This window comes from Notolepis coatsorum, assembly GCF_963971535.1.
Source record: "Notolepis coatsorum genome assembly, chromosome: 18".
NCBI classification, from domain to species: Eukaryota; Metazoa; Chordata; class Actinopteri; order Aulopiformes; family Paralepididae; genus Notolepis; species Notolepis coatsorum.
Genome location: NC_140182.1, coordinates 92,625,611 through 92,643,326, shown reverse-complemented (window position 1 = coordinate 92,643,326; position 17,716 = coordinate 92,625,611).

Genomic DNA, 17,716 nt, shown 5'->3' with positions numbered 1-17,716 from the left:
CTCATTTTACTTTTCCGTCGAGCCATCTGAAGAGACCAAGTGATCGCCGGCCATCAGAACAGCGACGATTATGTATTTACAGTACAAACACTGTAATCAATAAGCGTGATCGATATTTGGAATGGCGATCAGGAATTAGAATAATCTTTTTGGATAACATCTGATCTCAGGTAAGGAATTTATTTGACCAGTCTTAGGATAATCAGACCTGTTTTCACGGAGATATAAGCTTTTGCCCTATGCGTGTGTGTGTGTGCGCGGTGATTCCTGATGAGGAAATGAGAATAGATTTTTCAGCCCCCCTCTATAGCGTGCATAAGTACACATATACTATCGATAATCTAGCGTTTATTTGAAAACGATTCATAAATAGGCCGAAAAATTACAACGTTTTTGTGTATTCTAGAATATTCCAGTAAATGCCGTTTATCACGGAATCTATATATTTTCCTTGAAAATGAGGGCTTTTCAAAATGCTATAAAACGAAAATGAACCGATAAAAAAACAATCCGTTTTGACAATGTTGACTGCAAACTAGTCATTGATAAACGACAGGGAGATTAGACGCAGCCATAATTTAGGAGAGAGAATATGCGTTCACAACGCTATCATTGAAGTGGGTGCTGGCATTCAACGGGGTTTCCAATGTTAAATGGCTGGCACTCAAATTGTTAATAAAGGAGAGCTATCCTTGTGTGTGTTTCAACACCTCGCTAAGTACCTGCTTAATGCATGAATAACACGCGCAGACAGACTACACCCAGCTTAAGCCCTCGTTTGTAGTCTTTCCCCCAGCATTGAGACACAATACTGTCGAACAAATAACAATAATTAACTCATTTACAAGTTGTATTAAGTTTTGCAAATAAGGGAACAGAGCAATGACATTTCAAAGCAGTCTAAAAAGCAATATTTCGATTTTTTCATATTTCTGAAGTGTAAGCCATTTTCGCGTTTTCTGATGCTTGTATCTCGCCGCCACAAGTCGGGTTTGGTCACGTCGAGTCACAAATGCGAAAATACGCTTCTTCAATGGAACATAGCTGTCTAAACATTTTAATGTTTTTTTTGTCTTGCAGTACTACATGTATGAGCGCCTTGATGTTGGAAGCAATACAACAGTCGAGTCTCCCAGCCACGCTTGTCCATTTGCCATTGTGTCGTTTTCCTATCGGGATACCAAGGCAACTCCATTAGTACCTCAAGAGAAAAGGTACTGCAGCAATACAGATTCTGTTACATGTGTGTTTTATAGTTAAAGTGCCAATGAAGTGAACCTTTTAGTCTGGTTCATACTGGTTCATACAGAAACAAGCATTTCATCAAAGTATTCTGTATTTTGTTGTGACAAATCATAAACAAACTTGGTTACCTCATATGCCTGAATGTACTACAGCTTATGTCTCAAGATGGGAAAGAAATATTCTATTAGTCTGTTCCTGTAAAGTGCCAACTTTTCTTTTGACACTGACTCATCCTGTACATGAAAACTCAATCCAATAAAATATGATTATTTATTTTGAAATGATCACTAACATCACTGTCACTCTCCATTTTGCCGTTGTTTCTCAACCTTAATGCCTAACGATTTAGTATGTTAAGGAAAAGCCCCACAGAATTGTTTCTGTTAGAGGTAGAAACACAAAATGTGCTGTGAGAACTGTCAACACATGTGGCTAGTGGCTACACAAGACAACAGTTGGTTGATTTCATTCTATTATGCCTTAATTGGTAGACAACGTTTTAATTAAACAACGCAAAACAGTCATTTGACTAAACTTTATTTACATTGGATAAAATATTGCATATTATAAAAATTATACTTGTTCTGAATCCAACAGTACCAAGCACTTGAGATGCATAATCCTTTATCAACTAATTAAATTTGTCTACCATTTAAGGCATGATAAATATGTGAAATCAAAATAGTTTATTTTGTCTTGTGTAGCCACATATCCTGACAGATCTCAAAGTAAATTTCTACCTGTAACAGAAAAACCTTTCCTTTACATACTAGGCTAAATCTAGTCATTATGAAGCCCATAGTACAAAAGAAAAAAATCATGTTTTTGTATGAGCATGCTGTATGCAATATGTTGACCGATTTGAAAATGTTCAACTGATTTGTGATCAGCTCAGCTAGTACTCTACATGCTATAAAGGAAATTGTAAAATTCAACTGTGGACATTAATGGCTTAAGTCCCACCGAACATCTGTTCATTCAGAAACACGTCAGCAAAAATCATGGCAGCAAAACAAGTTCTACTCGGTGCCATTTTGTGGGCACTTTGACCTTTTCATACTATTTACTATTTCGTCATATGTTAATCAAAAGTCAAATGGAGGAATTATTTGAAGATTAATTGTATTTTCTGATTTGTTTTTCAGCGAGGAGAAAAAAGCAGGTAAGTAATACTGCAGCAATTGGCATTTATTGTTCGCAAATGCATCATTTAACAGTTTTTATTTTGGTAAATTTACACTGACTTTCTTATAGTGAATCTATCTGATAATGTGATTCCAGTGCTTCATTATTTACCCTGGAGGGGTCAGCTACAGATCTGCTCCCAGCTATTCAATGTTGGACTGAAGTCTACAACAGGGGCCTTAATGCCAGCTAAACTGTAAGTTGAAATGGACCCAGTCAAAGTAAACTTTAATGGTGATATTGCCCGATTTTTGCAATATCTTGTATCGCATAACCCTAATGCTATTTGTATTATGTTTTTTCTTTTTAGACCTGCAGTAGTGAAAGTTAACCGAGTCGTTTCCATGGTAGATCTGAGACAGTGCGTGCCAAAGGCTGTCTTTGAAACCTGGTTTTCTGGTGAAGGTATGTTTTCAAAAAGAACAGGCCATAATTAACTCATTGGACGCCACAGACTTGAGCATCTTTTGTTCCTACCACGCCAACGTTCTAAGAGATGGGAATAAGTGGCAGTGTTTGCAGGGCTATATCTATATTCTATATTATAGCTATGGATACAATACTATGGCCCATTTGACATCAACTATCTATCATTCAATATGTGAAAAAGAAAAACATGAATCAAGAATCAAGAGGTTTATTTGTCACATACATACCAGAGCATACAGTAAAATGCGGGTGGTCTTGCCCGCATTGATTGTGCAAAATACAATAATAAAATAGGCATAGAAAAAAATAAACATAGAAAAAATGAAATAGGTAAGACACAAGATATGCATGGTAAAAAAAAAAGACATGCTGAGTTCCTGCGAAACTGGTTCTTATATACACTACTCTACTATATACAATTTACAATTTTAACTCTTAACACTTTCAGTGCCAGCAGGGGGCGCACGATTTAGTGCTTGAATCCCCAGCATCCACTTCAATGTTAGCGTTAATAACGCCTAATCTATGTTTTAAATTATGGCTATGTGGGCGGTCAGGTGGCGTAGCGGAGATTGTGCTCGTCACCAATGCAAGAGGCTGCGGTCTCGACTCCCGGAGAGGGGAGGGGAGCCGTGGGTGGGTCCTGGGCGTTGTGGACAGCGACCCCTACAGTTCGGTCGGGGCGCCTGCTCAGCGAAGGTAGGATCTGGTGAGAGGTAGTGCGGCCTCCCACACGTTACACTCTTCCAGTGAGAATCTGCGCGGCCAGGCTGGCTGCCGGCTGGCTGCACATGCGTCGGAGGAAAGCATGCGACAGTCTCCAGCCTCTCGGACCAACAGTAGGGGAAAGTGCGCAACAACCAGGAAGGGGGTTGGGAATTGGCATAACGACTAACAGTGGGAAGGGAGAAAAATCGGAAAAAGAAGGAGGGGAAAAAAGATAATAAAAGAATAATAAAAAAAATAATGGCTGTGTCTAATCTGCCCGTCACTTATCAATGACTCATTTTCCAGTCAACATTGTCGAAGCGGATTGTTTTTTTATCGGTTCATTTCCGTTTTATAGCATTTTGAAAAGCCCTCGTTTTCAAGGAAAATAAAAAGATTCTGTGATAAACGCCCTGTACTGGAATATTCTAGAACGTTGTCATTTTTCGGCCTATTTATGAATCGTTTTCAAATAAACGCTAGATTATCGATAGTATATGTGTACGTATGCACGCTATATAGGCGATCTGAAAAATCTATTCTCTGATTTCCTCAAAGCAATCGCCCACACACACACACACACACACACACACAGGGCGAACGCTGAGAGCTCAGCGAATACAACTCTGATTATCCCAAGACTTGTAAAATAGATTCCTTACCTCAGATCAGATGTTCTCCAAAAAGATCATTCCAATTCCTGATCGCCATTCCAAAAATCGATCGCTTTTATTGATCCAACGCTACATACTGTAAACACACATTCCACGCTGTTCTGATGGTCCACAATGAATCTGATCGGCTCGGGGTACATGCCTGAGAAGTAAAATGTGGATTCCGGATTTTTCTTTTCTCATCCATTTTCATTGAGTCCATTCCAAAAGGGTGCATTACCATCTGGGAGACGATAGGGGGCGGTACTATTAGTACCTCCTTCCTTTAAAGTGACTTTCTATTTTTATAAAGTGACATTTTGTTCAAGTGATAGTTTTAGTGGTTGCCGCATGAGTGTGTGTGTGTGTGCTCAATGCTCATGTGTACTTGTGAGTGGAGAGTTCAGTGTTCTGATGGCCTGGGGGAAGAAGCTGAGCCGGAGTCTCTCTGTTCTTGCAGCGTGTGACCGTAGGCGCTTGCCTGACTGCAGCAGCTTCAACAGGCTGTTGTTGGGGTGGTGGGGGTCTTTCATAATTCTGCAGGCTCTGGATTTGCACCTCTTGTTATATAAGTCCTGCAGGGGTGGTAGTGCAATACCTGTAGTACGTTCAGCTGAGCGCACCACTCTCTGGAGTGCCTTCCTGTCCTGTGCCGTGCTGTTTCCAAACCAGGCAGTGATGTTTCCAGTCAGAATGCTCTCTACAGCCCCGGAATAGAAGGTGTGGAGTATCTTCCCCGATACTCTGAACTTCCTTAGCTGAGGGATCCTGTCTAATCCCAGAAAATGACGATATGCAGCAATATGTGAATTTCACTAAAAGCGTTGGCGTTTCTCACCTGGACACGCTACTATTTCCAAATCAAATGTATATAATAGGTATTATGTTTCATCATGAATGCGTTTTTTTATGCTTTGATCATCAGCAACGGCATACGTTGTGGAGTAACGTTACACACACGTTGCGATCGATGTGAAATCAGTCCTTACCTTCACTAGGAGGTACCCCAAAAAGAATATTCCAATTGTCTGATCGCGAGTCCCAGTATTGGTGTCCATTGCGTTGCCAACATAATCCACCACAACAGATGCATCGGGGCATTTGACGCTTCTCAATGCGATCGGAATAACCACTCGACTCGCCTGACAAAGAAAACTGCGCCCAGAGACATTTGAAGGTTACACAGGCCAAGATATAAGGTTTCAAAGGGTGCTCGATACTGCCACCTGGGAGGATGCGGCCGGTATTGCACTTTGGCGATCTCAGGATGATTCCCCATGTTAACCCCGAGTCCATGTGCCTGTAATGAATAGAAATATCGAATAAAAGGCATTTTATTTTTTAACAATGAGTTACAGGACTTCTTGGACAATGCATGCTTAGGTTTAGCTTATTAAAAGCTTGTAATTGGAAGTGATTGCCTAAGTCAAGAAGTGTTTTTAGACACCAGAAACTATACGTCTCAGAGCAGCCACATTTTGCAGGTCAGCTCTTATGGAGACCCACTACTCAGGCAAGGATATCCACTCATGTTGGAAATGGCTGATGTGGAAATTAACCTTTTTTTTTTTTTTTTTTTTCTTTTGGTCTTTTTCCCCCTCCATTTTCCTCCGATTTTCTCCCATCCCAATGTTAGTCGTATGCCAATTCCCAGTCCCTTCCTGGTCGCTGCGCACTTACCCCCCACAGTCAGATCATCTGGGAGAGTGGAGGCTACCACGTGCTTCCTCCGACACACGTCCAGCCAATCACCGCTTCTTTTCACCTGGCAGCGCGGATTCTCATCGAGAGGGCGTAGCGTGTGGGAGGATCACACTATCCCCCTCAAGTCCTATCCGCGCTTAGCAGGCGCCCCGACCGAACTGTAGGAGTCGCTGTTTACAACGACCCGGACCCACCCCGCCAGCTTCTCCCACCCTCTAATACAGCCAATTGTATTAGTGCAGGCGGCCAGCCAAGCTGGTGACAACCCCGGAGCTGTGAGCTGGATTCGAACAGGCGAATCCAGCTCACAGCTCCGGGGTTGGTGACGAACGCAATCTCCGCTCGGCCACCTAACCGCCCTAGGAAATTAACCTTTTAATGGTTTGACCTACAATGATGCACAATACATGGTTTCAGACCTTATTTTGGTCAAGGAATACATATTTGGTGTTTATATAATGATTTGACCTATTGTTGACCTTCAAATGCAAGATGGCTGCCAATTTTGAGCTCCAAAAGGGATTTTTTTCAAAATCGTCACAGAGCCTTCATATTAGGCTCTAATGAAAGCTCTGCTCATGATGAGTTGAATAATATACAGTATAAGTACACAGAAGTAATCTCTGAGGTCAATAAAGTCAATGTTTGTGTGCAGGGCACGAAATTGGAGCCCGCCACCTGCCATTGGCGGGCAGATTTTCGGTTTGGCGAGTGACACTGAGAGGTCTGTCCGCCACATGGCGGGTAGGGATGGGGATCGAAAACCGGTTCCCATTTTTGCGCATAACGTTAGCGCCACACATGTAGCCATGGCAGACTATTTGATTCCTTAAGGGCTCGAAATTGCCTGAGTTTTGGTCATATGCTCCCGAAATGCTCCCGCTGTTTGGCTGCTTCTATGTGCAGTGAAAACTACTCTAATGTTTTAGAACCTAGTCATTGATTTAGTTCAGGGTACTAAGATTAGCCGCGGAGCTAGCGCTAGCTAACGCGAGCTAACGCGAGCTAATCAAGCTCACAGAGAGAGATAACAGCTGACAGCAGGTAGTACAGGTACAAATAAAATAAAAAAGGGCGTGGGGGCTGTTGTGTAAACCTTGTACTCTTTAGTTCACATATAATAAGAGACGGAGAGCGTGTGATGATTACGCTGAGTGTTTGTTTACTAGTCGGTAAGCCAGGAAGTTTGTTTGTTTGTTTGTTTGTTTATTTACACATATAAAAACAGTTACATATATAATACAATATAGTCCACAAGGGATGTGTAGGAGAATTGCCTAAAAACCCTCAAGGGGCTTGCATGTGGCATTCACCAGGAAGCAAAACTACATTATATCAAGATAAATATAAAATATAAGATAAAATCCCCCCCCCCCCCCCCCCCCCCCCTGAACAAACAAACACACACAAGCAGGCCTACATAGACACCGAAGTAGGCACCCCATGCCATACGATTTCTGGTATAGAGAAAACAATCAATGACAGTAAGAATATATAATAAAACGAAAATACAATAACAAAATACATCAAGCCATCAGACTACAGTTTGTAAAGGAAGTCCATATGGGAAATATTGGTGATCTAGGAGATGAGATTTCAGTGCTCTTTTGAATTTCAGAAAAGAAAATTCCAAAATATGTGGAGGCAAAGAGTTCCACAACTTTGACCCTCGGTAGAGCAAACAAAACTGAGATTGGGAAGTGCGTGAAAAGGGTGGTCTTAGCAAACAGGAACTACGTGTGGGGTAATTATGAATTTGGTGATTGTGGGCAAACATGTCATGAAAAAAAGGGGGAAGGGCTCTGTTTAAAGAACTATGCACAAATAAACCAGTCTGAAGATGATTCACTTGATAAACACTGAGGATACCTAACTTATGGAATAGAGGCTGAGAAGAATGACTTCGATGTACACAGCTGATTATTTTTAGAGCTCGTTTCTGCAGACATGTAGCCATGGCAGACTATTTGATTCCTTAAGGGCTCGAAATTGCCTGAGTTTTGGTCATATGCTCCCGAAATGCTCCCGCTGTTTGGCTGCTTCTATGTGCAGTGAAAACTACTCTAATGTTTTAGAACCTAGTCATTGATTTAGTTCAGGGTAAGCTAAGATTAGCCGCGGAGCTAGCGCTAGCTAACGCTAGCTAATCAAGCTCACAGAGAGAGATAACAGCTGACAGCAGGTAGTACAGGTACAAATAAAATAAAAAAAGGGCGTGGGGGCTGTTGTGTAAACCTTGTACTCTTTAGTTCACATATAATAAGAGACGGAGAGCGTGTGATGATTACGCTGAGTGTTTGTTTACTAGTCGGTAAGCCAGGAAGTAGCGTGCAACATACCAATACCTTACAGGACAGGGGCCCGGGGGGTGGGTGGGTGTGTGTGTGTGTGTGTGTGTGTGTGTGTGTGTGTGTGTGTGTGTGTGTGAAAGAAAAGATGACATGAGTTTGATAGTATTCACTGAGGATTGCCAGATAATGTTGATATTTAAATGTTAAAAAAAGTATACAAAATAAATGTACATGATCATGCAACATAAAACAATTGTTGTAGGAATGGTTTGGGAGAGGGAGGTAGGGAGGGGTTTTAGATTGTGTGTTGTGAAGTTTAGACTTCAGAGAGAGAGAGTACAAATTTAACTCTGGCCTCTTTAAGTGTGTATTCTTCAACGTAATAGCGTATCTACTTGAAATTTACTGAAATTATTTTATATATGTGACACAAAAATGTGTATTTTTTTTGGCCGGTAAGAAATATGCTTGGCGGGTAGAATTTTCCCATCTACCCGCCACTGGCCGGTGAGTCAAAAAGTTAATTTCGTGCCCTGTTTGTGTGTAAACAACAGTTGCTGATTTGCGGTTACTGAGAATATGGTGTCCAGTTCATCCCATCACATTTTCATAATGAACCAAAAATTATTTTGCACTATAGCCTAACATAAAATAGTATTATGTATGCAAAGCTAGCAAGGTTAGTTGCTTGAGCTGAATTTAAAGGTCAACTCAAAACAAACAATAAAATTCACTTCGAAATTTTAACAGAATCCTAGGCTACTAAATATCAACACACAGTAAAGGGAACTTGACATCGAACTCAGCTGACTGTCCTAATCCCTGTTGCGCAATGTCCCTTTTCAGTAAAGTTTTAGTTTTTGCTAAGAGTATGGACTTTTAATCTTGACCTTGTTGCAACGCCCCTTTTTCAGTCAAGCATTTTCAGTTTAGCTCAGCCAGATTTCTGTGGAAGGGGGTACGGAAGACGACGTCCAAGCCAGGATTGGAAAGGCAAGGACAACATTCATCCTGCTAAACAATATCTGGAAGGCAAAAAAACTCACTCAGGACCAAGCTACAAATCTTCAACTCAAACGTAAAGACCACTCTACTATATGGCTCAGAATCCTGGAAAACCATCACCACTATACAAGGTGTACCCTGCACCGCGTCTGACGGTGCTTCTATGCGGCGGGAAGCGGACTTCGCAGAGAGGGACAGCTGAACAAGCAAAAGGGGAGGGGCTTCAGACAGACATTTTAGATCAGATAAATGGGGCCAGGCTTATTTTAGAACAATGAAAAGGGGCGGGGCTAGGGGGCGGCTAAGTGGCGCAGTGGGCAAGGCGCTCGCCACTAACGCAGGAGATGCTGGGTTCGAGCCCAGCTCTCTGCGTTGCTTCCGGCTTGGCTGGTCGTTCATACTAATACAATTGGCAGTATTAGTGGGTGGGAAAGCCGGTGGGTGGGGATCGGACGTTGTGGACAGCGACTCCTACAGGTCGGTTGGTGCGCCTGTACAGCAGAATCAGGTAGCAACGGGGGCAGCGTGAGCCTCCCACGCGTTACTCCTCGCCGCTGAGAGATCGTGTTGTACAGGTGAAAAGATGCGACAGCTGCCTCCTCGTGTACTGAAGGGGACACGGGATGCAAGGCTTGGTCCACATTGCAGCCGACCAGTGGGAGGAATGGTCTAACAACGTTCGAGACAGGGGAGGGTAGAATTGGATAATACGCAAATTGGGATGGGAGAAAAATAGAAAATGGGGGAAAAAAGTAGATAGCAGGGCTTAGGGGCAATTAACTCGTCAAACAGCTCATATATTCGGACAGAAGCAGCATTCTGTCAGAGAGAGAGAGACACGCACAGAGAGAGACATTCAGAGAGACACAGAGAGAGAGAGACACAGAGAGAGAGACACACACAGAGAAAGAGACACACAGAGAGAGAGACACAGAGAGAGAGAGAGAGAGATAGAGAGAGAGAGAGAGACACACACAGAGAGAGAGCCAGAGAGACACACACACAGAGAGCGAGAGACGGAGAGAGAGAGAGAGAGAGAGAGAGAGAGAGAGAGAGAGAGAAAGACACACGCAGAGAGAGACACACACATAGAGAGAGAAAGAGATAGAGAGACACACAGAGATAGAGAGACACACACAGAGAGAGAGAGAGAGAGAGAGAGAGAGAGAGAGAGACGGGTCACTCATGAATGGAAGCTGATGCTTCTGTGTTTTGACTGGAACAGTCTATTAGCAGTCCTTGTTAGCCCATTTATACCAGCAGTCCTTGTTAGCCCATTTACTGTATACCAGCAGTCCTTGTTAGCCCATTTATACCAGCAGATCGATACGGTACTTGATGTGATATTCGGATGTTTTTTTACGCAGTGGCTTTTGGTGACTCATAATAATCGTATGTCTTATTTTAGAAGAATCAAATATTCCCCAAACATCAAAATACTTGGATTTAAAGACGTCCTGAATATTCACTAGGGGACAATATGCTCAACGATCAAACAACCATGTCCATAATACCACAGTGCCCCTTGTAGTATAGTTACTGATTGGGGTAAGAATTATTCGATTAAATTCACTCAACCTTTATGAATGTGGAGAGTTGACAAGAGCTCTCAACTGACCCAAGTGTCTAAGTAAAAATAGAATAGATTAACAAGTTGATGGTATTCGTAATGTTTTAATAGATGATATTAACAGTTTGATTATGTGACACAGCCACATATGGATGGACTTGTCCAGTGGTGAAGGGGTAAAGTACCTTTTTTATGGTGGGGACAGTGATGGATAAGGAAAAGCACACCGCTGTCCTCAGGTGAGAAGAATTTCCCCTAGGCAAAGGTGTAGACCGGGTCCGAATTAACAGGGATGTATAATTGGGGTGTCAAACTCATTTTCACAGAGGGCCACGTCAGCATTATGGTTGCCCTCAAAGGGCCAAAGACAGTATAAATGTAAATGTAATATAAAATAAATGTAACTACTTCTTTACATAGTGTTAAATAACTGTTTATGTATTTATTACTTCTATTATATTACTTCAAGTTACAAATATTACATATTGTTATAGGAAAATCTTTATTTTTGTATTTGCTCTTTAACCCTGCTCAGAAAATGTCTACAATGCACTTCTGTTGAAATTGCCTACGTTTTTCTGTTCTATATTTCTGCCTACGTTTTTCTGTTCTATATTTCTTCGTAAAGATGCAAGGAGATACAGAGGTGTTACTTTCAGTCCCCCACACATCCTGCTATATGTAAAACAACGATACAACTGCCCGTTGCAACACAAGAAGCTTGTTTCCTGTTAGAAATTCTAGGTTTGCATTTTTTTTCTCCAGACATAGCCATGTCTGAATTCCACTATTAACATACGAAACGCAGCTTCTTAGAAATGTCTGATTTTGAGGGCGGTCAGGTGGCGTAGCGGAGATTGCGCTCGTCACCAATGCAAGAGGCTGCGGTCTCGACTCCCGGAGTCAGCATTGCCTCTGGCTTGGGCTGATTGCTATACTAACCCGTGTGGCTGGGTTAGGGGGAGGGAAGTCACGGGTGGGGATCTGGCGTTGTGGACAGCGACGCCTACAGGTCAGGTCTGGGCGCTTGCTCAGCGGAGGCAGGACTTGATGAAGGCAGCGTGACCTCCCACGAGTTACACTTCACCAATGAGAGTCCTTGCTGCCAGGTGAAAAAAGAGGCACTGGCTGTCGCCACACGTGTCGGAGGAAGCGTGCAGAGGAATTCAGGTTTCCCTTGTACCGACCAGTTGGAGAACATGTGCACCGTACCGGTTCTGGTCAGCCCAGATCTGTTTATAGTCCCCAGAGAAACAAAGAACGAAGCAGACACTCGTAAATCGTAAATCGGAGGCAGCTTCCAGAGGGAGTACATACACCGGATATTCTACCCCATAGACACTTTCGGCAGTAGTTCTTTACCAGGCTTTATCTCACGGAGATAAAACTGGGAACAAGGTTATACATGCCCCTACACGCATACAGTACACTGATAGACTGTTCATAGTGCAATGTTTACCAAACCAAACAAAATGTACATACCGGTACTTATTTAGCAGAAATGAAAACAACACAATTAACACTTTGGTCACCAGGCTTATATTCTTAATATACCATCCTCCGCCAGCTCTATTTGTCTATGGAGAAGTTCCCCTTCTTTGCAGGGCTATAACTTTTTAAATTGTATTGCTAAATTGACATTACTATGGCCCATTCAACATCAAGTATCTATTGTTCAGGGTGTAGCAACGTTATACTTTTTCATTCACATATTCATACTAAAATACGGTCTAAAGTATAAGTATGTTTTTATCGTTTTCTGCAGCTTTCTCCAGAACGTGATTTATAGCCCCAAATGCATTATATTGATGATCAAATAGTTTGATAGGAATCTGCGCGAGATAAAAAAATTCAAATGGACGTGCTTCTAGAAGTTACTACTGATCATCTGATGTTGATCGGATGGGGGGGGGGTCGTTTATAATTCCGTGGCCAACGTTAGATGATTCATCTAGTGTGGGTGATATGATCATTAGAGCAGTTAGTATCGAACACGTTAAAAAATAACGCTAAATCTTACCGTAGCTTCCTCATAGCGTTGGGCGATGATCGTGGAACAAAAATATTCCTATTATGGGATGTAGAAATATGCGATCCATTTCCAGGTTGTATAATAGTATATACGTCCAAATCATGTTGTTTATCGAGTTATTGGTAACGGATTGCTATCCGTTGTGTCTAGCTCTAGTCCTGGGACTATTAGCGAGTGATCGGACCGAATTGGAATGAGCACCAGCTTCCATTTCCTGTTTCCGCTCTGGGCGATCCGCCGATTGGCCACCAGATGGCGCTCTTGAACCGTTGGAGAGTTGAGAGGGGATCAACAGTAGATCTCAAGTCTCCGGGGGAGAAATATGATTTCGATCACAGATTTTTGAAATATATCAAAGACGTGGTACGCCGTCTTTGGCAGAATGAGCATGGCGGGGAATGACGTGGTACGGCGTTTTTGGCGACCATAGTGTTAAATGAACATAAATACATACATTTTGTGTATCTATCAGTTAAATTGCATATTTACTGAGGTTCATTCAGAGGGACAGAACTACTTGCTTGTTCTCTGCCTCGCTCTGTCGGCACGCTCTGTTTGAGGAAGTGAAGGTATTTCCACTCGCTCTGCTAGGGCTGGGCGATATGGCCAAAAATGATATCGCGATAACAATATCATATCACTCGATAAAAAAAATCGAATATACATTTATTTTATATATTTTTTTATAAACAACAGTATGTTTATTTTGCAGCAATTCTTTGTCTTTGCCACCATCTTTAGTGTTACATCCCCTCACACTCCAGTTCTCAGGCTGCAGCTGGTTTGAAAGCGAAAGTAAACCGGCTTCTCTGCTGGCTGTGGCTCCAGGGGAGTTGAACAGTTCTGGCTCTGCTAGTTTCTTTTCTATCTTTTGGCGCTTTTTTGGTGGACAAACCACCGCACATGTGCACCGTGACTCCTGACTGGAGACTAGCTCTGCTAGCACACATAGCCTACTGTGTACAGACGGTTTCAAACTGTATTTTAAATGAGAAAGCAAACAAAATAAATGGACAAGAGAAAAATAAATCTCAATTTGGTCAGTATTGTCATTTGGACAAGCAAAGCCATTACTTTAAAGGGGACCTGCATTGCTATTCCTAGCACTATTTGGGCAACTTTACACAATTCCTGTGAGTCTATGGAAGACATCTGTAAGGTTTATTTAAAAAAAAAAAATCATTGTTTTATATTTCTAATGGAGTACTCAAAAGCATCATTTTCCAGCCTCAAGATTTCAGCCGGTTATTGGCTGGGCTCCGCCCATAAGCACTTTCAGTGACAGTCATCCACACAGTCTGCGAGTGGCAGAGAGAGAGAGAGAGCACTGTGTAAACACAGCTGCGTGCAAGATACGCAGGTCCCCTTCTCTTTCTCTCTCTCCCTCTCCCGTTTGAGGAAGTCGAGAGAGGGAGACAGACCGAGTGACGACAGTGCGACGCGCGTGTGTGTATGTGTGCTCTGTCGCGAGGGTCTATCTGATTCTCCCCCTCTCGCTCTCTCGCTCGCTCTGTCAACCCCGTTTGGTGCTCTACAACCACAGAGCCAATCGGATCACTATCCGCTCCATCCTCACCACGTGACGTCACCATGCGAGTCAAATCAGAACGACCTGATTAAAATGGAGCAGGAAATGAATGACCTGAATGACGGCAATCCGCCAATATGGTATTTAGAGACACAAACACATTGATACTAACTCCTATTACTATAATACAATGCTAGACACTGAAAAAAGACATTTATAATGCATGTCACCTTTAAGTTGCAGGCAAGAAGGGCGGCTACGTGGCGTAGTGGGCAAGGCGCTCGCCACGAATGCAGAGACGCTGGGCTCTCCTTGCAGCCGGCTTGTGGGAGGCAAGAAACAGCGTTCGTGACGGGGGAGGGTTGAATTGGATGATACGAAATTGGGATGGGAGAAAATATAGAAAATGGGAGAAAAAGTGGATAAAAAAAAAAGTTGCATGCAAGAAAGACAAGTCTGTCCACTGTCTCTGGTTTTAAAATTGCCCTGTTTTTCTATATCGATTATTAAAATATATCGCGATAATTATCGTTATCGTTATATCGCCCAGCTCTACGCTCTGCTGTTGAGGGGGTGTTAGTTATGCAAATCAGTGCCATATTCACGTCAGCAAAACAGTCAAATCAGAATGGCTTAGTTGAGTGAGGGAAGATCTTGTGAACTCGAGACTAGACTGATGAGTCAATATGATAATTAGAGACACAGACCACATTGATATAATCCCCCATTGCTAGGAAACAATGCTAAGTCTTGTGTGTGATTATTATTGTCTCACAGTAGTGTGTATATATAAAGTGTGTGTTTTTAGCTAAAGTGGATAGAAAACACAGTACTGTGCAAAAGTCTTAGGCACCCAAGAGTTTTTATATAAATTGTCTTACAGTAGATTATTTAATTTTTAATAAAAATCTATAAAATATAGATAATAAAATCTAGTACATTTTTAGAAACTTTTAATTAAATTATTTTTTAAAGCATCTTCATGGTTTAATGCAAACATATGTTGCAGGGACTATTATAATCATCATATTGGCGTGACTGTATGCATCAAAGGGTTAAATCAAGCATTTTTAAGTGCTTTAGAGAAAATGTCAAAATATTGCGATATATATCGTGTATCGTGATATATCCAAAAAATATCGCGATATCCTTTAGAGCAGGGGTTCCCAAACTTTTCAGGCCAGGGCCCAGAAAATAAGGCGTCAGAGAGCCGCGGCCCAATGGCGTGTAGCTTTATGCCAAGCAAGCAGTGCAAAAATTTACCGTAGTGGCATGCAGTAATGCGCCTTTCATTTTCCGCCGCCCAGCGCCCAGGTCGCGCGGAAATAGGCTGTCTATTGCCATTCTCTTTGACAAACTCTAACCTTAACCAGCTCCTTAACAACGCCTAAACTTAACCGTTCTAACCTTAACCAACTCCGAAACAATGCCTAACCTTAACCTTAACCTTAACCATGCCTAACCTTAACCATAGAAATTATATTGCCATTCTCTTTGACAAACTCTAACCTTAACCAGCTCCTTAACAGCGCCTAAACTTAACCGTTCTAACCTTAACCAACTCCGAAACAATGCCTAACCTTAACCTTAACCATGCCTAACCTTAACCGGCGAAAGAATACACGTTAAAAAAAAATCACGTTAAAAAATATTTTCGATGGGATTCGAACTCGCCAGCAAACAAGCCATAGGATCCACAGCCATGTGTCCTTGCCAATTGAGCTATTGCTAGATACTGAATAAGGGGCGGTGACTTATATATATTGAGCTCCGCTCGTGTCGGATCTCATGCGCATGCGCGGGCACCTCGCGCGAGCACGTCGGCGCACGCACGCACCTGAGCGAGCACGCCGCCGCCGGTGCACGCACGGTAGCATTTGTCTGAAAAGAAGGGCGCTTTACCGCACTAGCGTGCGGTGACGAATGCGGAAGCATTTTTGCACTGCTTGCTTGGCATTAACGTACAGGCGGCCCAATGCACATCGTCAGGCTTTCTTTTTTTTTTTTTCTTTTGCCAGGTGACCGATTTTTTAAGCCAAATATCACTTCAATCCTATTAAGTTAGTTCAAGTTAGTTATTCATTTATATGTGCTATTTATGAGAGGGCTAACTTGTTGCAAAATAATAATGATAATAATCATAGCCTCATTAAAATACTATTGTTGCTTCGGTTGTTTTCAGCGTTTTATGTGCATAATCTGTTATTTAGTTTGAAATGTTCGTTGAAATAAGTAGATTTTTCGTTTTCGTTTATTTATTAAGTTAATATAAAACCATATAGTCACATTTTAGAATACAATAGAATATAATTTTAGAATACAACTAGAAACACTGTCCTGGCCTGCTTCTAAGTTCAGTGGCCTGACAAAAAAAAAAAAAAATGTTTTTTTTATTTTTTTTATTTTTTATTATTTTTTTTAATCATCTCGCGGCCCACCCGTGGCTGCTCGCGGCCCACCTTTGGGTCGCGACCCCGACTTTGGGAACCACTGCTTTAGAGCAGTGTTTCTCAACTGGTGGGTCGCGACCCAAAAGTGGGTCGCGGGGCCATTTTGAGTGGGTCGCGGATCAGTGGCGTCGCGTGGGTAAAATAACAGGGGATGCCAAAAAAAATACTAAAAAAATGTATTACATTTTTTCTTTTTTTATATATATATATTTAAGTCAAGCAGTCACCATATACACTACAGTATGGCTCGGCGGCCAGTCAAACTTTATTTTTTATTTATTTAACAGATTGCAGAATGGGTACAATACAGTACGGCTCAATACACACAATTTTATAAGGGGATGCAGACCAGAGAAAGACGTTTGTCTTGTTTACATCAGGGTCCCCCATTTTCAATTCATAGTGACATTTATGACATACAAGACATCATGATATTTATGGCATAGGGACATACACAACATACATGACATTTATGGCATAGGGACATACATGACATACAGGGGGGACCCTGATGGGGGACCCTGATGTAAACAAGACGAAAGTCTTTCTCTGGTCTGCAACCCCTTAACAATTGTATGTATTGAGCTGTACTGTACTGTACCCATTCTGCAATCTGTTAATAAACTTTTCAATCAATCAATCAATCAGGTATTTAAAGTACTGTTACATTTGTGACATATACGATATTCAAATATACAGTACTGTTACCCATAGATCCTGACAGAGTATATACATATGATGGGGAGGGGACTGTAGAATTGTTTTCATATTTAAGCCAAATAATATATATAATATATTTCTCCCTCCCTCGCTCTCTCTCTCCCTCTCTTTCTGAATATTACACACACACAACACAAATATATACACACACACACACAGTGGTTGCCTGCAGGAGGTCTGGTTTGATTATGAATCA